Genomic DNA, 5,614 nt, shown 5'->3' with positions numbered 1-5,614 from the left:
TGATTTCCTATATGTTAACACCTTGTCTACCTAAGAGCTTCCCCAGCAATAAACCAGTCTAGGACCAAGTAGTTGATTCAGATTCTGGTGTGTGACTGAGGAGAGAACTTTCTCGTATTTGAGGGCAAAAGAAGCCAAATCTTATGGTGATTTATATGTAGAAGTTGAAGACTACTCAGCGAGAAAACTGGTATTTTTCCATTTTTGGTATGCTGTAACTTGTTCTCATTAATACTTTTGGGAAAATGGCAGGGAGAGAATGATGAAAAAAAACACTAGAGAAGAGAGGGCCAGTTTTCTTATTCAGGCTATGTGTCATCCTCAGAGATGCTGCGGGCGTGGTCTGGTGAAAGACCACAAGCTTTGGAGCTTGATATTCATACTTAAGCTTAGTTACTTTCCAGCTGAGCGTATGTAATTTATAAGGTGATGGTTACATCAGAGCCAGCAAGGAAGCATTGTCTTCTGCAAATGGAGATATGTAAGAGCATTTTCTAAGCTTATTGTGAGAACTAATGAAATTATTTTTGTAAAATGCTTAGCATAATGGTAAATGTTGTTAAAAATAGCTTTCTTAGGGGTGTACTCAGAGCAGGGGCCCTGAAGAACGGCTCCTCTGTTTACAGCACACCCAACAGGAATCTGGGGTCACTGTGATAAGGGGCCCAAAACTTGTGGTCTCCCTATGAACAAATTCCCTACATGTGAAGAAGAAGAAAAAAATTATAAAATTTACATGGTGGGTGTATGGAGGATCACTATATAATTCTTTCAACTATACTCTATGTTTGAAAAATTGCCTAAGACAATGTTGGAAAATTAAGAAAAAACAATAGCCTTTTGCCAAACTGGAGTTGGAGGGCTTCTGTCTAAACTTCCTCTGTTTCTAATGTTGTAAAGTTAGTACTGTCTTATGCTGGTTTTACTTAAAATATATATCTAGAATAAAAGCAATACTCAACAAATATCAGTGATGCACAAGTAAATAATTAACACGATTTTTTTTTCTTTTCTTTTTTTTTTTTTTTTTGAGAATCAGTGTCTGTCTGCGTTACCCCTCCTGGACTCAAACTCCTGGGCTCAAGGAATCTTCTGGCCTCAGCCTCCCAAGTAGCTGGGACTACAGGTGTGCACCAGTGCACCTGGCTGAACAAAACGTTTTATAGCTCAGAGACTGATGTCAGTAACCAAATAACCAAGAATTTGACCACTCTCTTCTAGGTAATTACAAATGACCTCTGCTTTACCTGTAATTTATACATCTTCACCAGCCCTTCTCCTAGTGTATTCTTCATGACCACCAAGGAGAGCTAGAGGACCTTAGCAAGGAGGCTCAGAATAGTACTGCCTTGATTTTGGCAACATGCATATTGTTTCTTCAGCTAACTCAGCATGCTTGAGATCATTTTAACAGCATAGTGTTATCATGTGGTTTCAGTAGAAAAAGTCCCTATGTAAAAATAGCACCTTCTTCCTCAGCATGTCTGCTCCCTTTAATGAAAATAAGGCTTTAGCTTAGGCTGAGCCAATGCAGCTATCAAGGCGTGAGCTAAAAATCTCATCTGCTTCGAACACTGTTAGCCGAATTCACTAACAATGGTACTAATAGTCATTGAAGGTAAGAAATACAGCTACAGGCATGAACAATACAGGATAATTCATCTCCAATACACAGTACTTAAACAGCAGTTTCCTAGAATGAGCCCCTAGATAATACGGTCAATGAGAAAAAAATCACAATTGTTCTACAAGAATATTTACGGCAATACAAACAAACTGAGAAGGAGAAAAAAAAGAATCCATAGCATTCATGAATTCTTATCCAATTCAATGAAAAACAAAAAGAGATTAACTAATATAATTCAAGCCATATGGCAACCTAGTAGGTTTCTTCTTGGAGAATGGTGTTTCATTCATTCTTAACAGCCTGCATTCTACAACGTATCACCCCATGTCCCATTTGGGGACTGGGAAAATTCTATGTGCATTATTGATATGAAAATAAAATGGAGCAAAGGTATAATTTTACTTATATTTTCAAGGAAAGACATAGATACATTTTTTTTCAGATTAATATGAGGGTACAAATAATTAAGTTACAATATTTGCATTTGTTAGTAAAATCCCTGTTGTAGTTGTGTACCACACCCGGGAGATATGCCATACACCTTTACATTGTACCCATTAGGTGGGCACACACTATTCTGCCTCCCTCCTCCCCCCCTCCCCAACTTGAATTGAGTTCCTCTCTTGTGTGGGTGTGTACTGGTTTTTCTACTGGCTTCATATTAGTATTGAGTACATTGGATACTTACTTTTCCATTTTTGTGATAATTTACTAAGAAAAATATGTTTCAATTCCATCCAAGTTAATACAAATGATTAACTTTTCTATCTTTTTTATGGCTGAATAGTGTCCCATGATACATATAGCACAGTTTGTTAATTCATTTCTGGATTGGGCAGCGCCTGTGGCTTAAAAGGGTAGGGTGCTGGTCCCTTATGCCAGAGGTGGTGGGTTCAAACCCAGCCCCAGCCAAAAACGAAAAAAAAAAAAATTCGTTTCTGGATTGATGAACAGTGTGACTGTAAATTGAGCTGTAATAAACTAACTAGTGCATATGTCCTTATGATAAAATGATTTGTTTTCTTCTAGGTAGATGCCTAGTAGTGGGATTGGAGGATCAAATGGGAGGTCTAATTTGAGTTCTTTTAGGATTCTCCATACTTCTTTTCAAAGAGGTTGTATTAGTTTGCAGTCCCACCAGCAGTGTAAAAGTGTTCCCTTCTCTCCACATCCATGCCAGCACCTGCAGTTTTGGGAGATATAGATACATTTTTAAAAATTATCCAGAAAACATAGTTTCAAACCTATGCTTAGGCCATCAGCATTCCCTCATATTATCTTCAGAATCGGACCCACATCCAGCCTAATGACTTATTAATTATGCTTATCCGAGTTCCCTCAGAGGAGTGTCACGAGAGTAGGAGGTGTAGCTACAAACATGTATAGTCCTGCACCCGGTCTTTTAACAAAGTCCAATCAAAAAATATGGCACAGGACAACAAACACATGAAAAAATGTTCATCGTCCCTAATCATCACAGAAATGTAAATCAAAGCCACCTTGAGATATCACCTAAGTCCAGTGAGAATAGCTCCTATCACAAAGTCCCAAAACTCAGATGCTGGTGTGGGTGTGGAGAAAAGGGAACACTTATACACCTTTGGTGGGATTGCAAAGCAATACAGCCTCTCTGGAAAGAAGTATGGCAAATCCTCAAAGATTGGTCCCCAAATCCCATCACTAGGTATCTACCCAAAAGGAAAAAAAATCATTTTACCATAAGGACATTTGCACTAGAATGTTTATTGCAGCTCTAATTCACAATTACCAAGATGTGGAAACAATCCAAGTGTCTATCAACTCACAAATGGATAAACTATGGTATATGTATACCATGCCATAAAGAAAAATGGAGACTCTGTATCTTTTGTATTTACCTAGAAGGATTTGGAAAACATCCTCCTAAGTAAATTGTCACAAGAATGGAAAAGCAAGTATCCAGTGTACTCGTTACTAATATGAAACCAGTACACGTTCACATGAGAGAAAAACACAATTAAATTCAAGGTGGGGGATTGGGGGAGGGGGAGAAGGGGGAGCGGGAGAGGCCAGGTTTGGTGAGCTTTCACCTAATGGGTACAATGTAAGAGTGTGTGGCACACCTCCTGGGTGAAGGGCTCAACTACAACTTGGACTTTACCTAACAAACGCAAACAATGTAACCTAATTGTTTATACCCTTATATTAAACTGAAATTTTAAAAAAAAAAGAAATATGGCACAGGAAATAACTGGAGGTATGTTTGTCTCATGACCACGAAAAAATTACAATCTTATTTTGTGACCTATTCCCCCCAGAAACTAGACCTTTCTTAAAGGAAGAATGTTTCTTTTTTGCAAATCCTAAGCTATCTTTAGTAGAAACTCTTTGAAAGTCATTTGAGGCTGTCAGATGCCTCTTATTTATTACAACAGAGACATCTACAGCTTAATTTCCTTTGGTATTATTGCACCTGTCACTGGGCTATCAGTGGCTATCTGCAATTCTACTCTTGCAGAACCATCTTGATGTCTGATAGGCCCCTTATCTACTATTGGAAAGTAATTCTAGAAGACATTCACCTCTGTCAGTTAGAAGGGGCCACACTAACTTGCGCACAGTAGGCACTCAACAAATATTAACAAGCCCCCTGCTGCCTCCCTCCAACCCACAGTCCTTTATATCTGAAGGCAAATATAGAGTGAAATGACCTGTCCTAGAGGCTGCAAGAGCCTTAGACAGTTACCAGCACCATCTTTTTTGTTTCCAGCCAAAATAGATTTTAGAGGAACTATAGATAAAACTCTGGGGTATATTGGGTCATTTGAAAAGTTGAGCCAAAGTTTGAGAAGAAATTGAGGAATTGGTTTTATAGAGTTTGAAATCACTTACCTGGAAGTTTGTGAGCAAGTCATGGAAGTTAGTTTATGGAGATAATGTAAGAAAGAAAAGGTGGGTGAGGACAGAACTCCACATTTAATTAACCATGTGAGTGGGAATAGAGCTCTGAAAAGTAAATAGAAAAGCATGAATGAACTAGGAAGAAATTTGTATTTCCTCTCTCTTTCTTTTACAATAGGCTTTTCTTTTTAATACCCATTATGCAATGAATTCATAGGGAAAAATTTCTAGCAGCTTAGGGAGGTGGCTTTCCATTGACTGTGACAAAGCTTGGTATGCCTATTATGCCAGGAATTCACAAGGTATAGGTTCCAGCACTGTGTGCTCCTGTTCCACTGGTTTTCTTGGTTCTCCTGTGTGCCACGCTTTACACCTATTCTCCCATAGATTCATGGGGAATAGGTTTTAGCACTTTATGCTTCTGCTCAACTGGTTCTCTTGGTTCTCCTGTGTTCCATGCTGTATACCAATTATACCATGAATTCATGGGGTATGAATTCCAGGAGCTCAGGCTCCTTTCCACTGGTTCTCACAAAGTGTGCTTCTCTGGGTGGAGCAGGCTAGTGGTTCAGTTGAACCTAAGTACCTCTTTGGCTTCCTTCTTTTTCTGACCATTTTCTTATTTATTTATTTATACAGAGTCTCACTTTGTTGCCCCCGATAGAGTACTGTGGTGTCACAGCTCACAGCAACCTCAAACTCTTGGGATCAAGTGATTCTTTTGCCTCCGCCTACCATGTAGCTGGGACTACAGGTGTCCACCACAACAGCTGGCTAGTTTTTAAAAGGTGGAGTCTCGCTCTGGCTCAGCCTGGTCTTGAACTCCTGAGCTCAAGCAATCCAGAGTTCTAGGATTATAGGTGTGACCATGCCTGACCTTCTGACCATTTTCCATCATGCATTTTATAAGGCTATCTCAGCTCTTAGAGCATTTAATATGCTCAGTACTAACATTAATCCTCTTGACAAAAATCTTACCCTTAACTTGTTTGTTTACAACAATGCCAACAGTGAACTGTGGGTAACATTGTAGACTCAGTTTTACCCTGGTGACATTTGTGGGGCATGCCTTTTGAACAGCATCCATTCCCTTGATGTCTACAATAT

At 39.1% G+C, this 5,614-nt stretch overlaps 1 non-coding gene across 1 annotated transcript; it reads left to right on the top strand.

The window, feature by feature from the left end:
- The first annotated feature begins 577 nt into the window (after nt 1-577).
- Nucleotides 578-706, top strand: LOC111727090. The gene has a single exon (XR_002774722.1). It is a non-coding gene; the product is annotated as a small nucleolar RNA SNORA11 (small nucleolar RNA).
- Nucleotides 707-5,614: the final 4,908 nt, after the last annotated feature.

This window comes from Otolemur garnettii, unplaced genomic scaffold (assembly GCF_000181295.1).
Source record: "Otolemur garnettii isolate 467f Iridium unplaced genomic scaffold, OtoGar3 scaffold00093, whole genome shotgun sequence".
NCBI classification, from domain to species: domain Eukaryota; kingdom Metazoa; phylum Chordata; class Mammalia; order Primates; family Galagidae; genus Otolemur; species Otolemur garnettii.
Note: the sequence above shows the minus strand (reverse complement) of the source record. Positions and strands in the feature narration are given on the sequence as shown.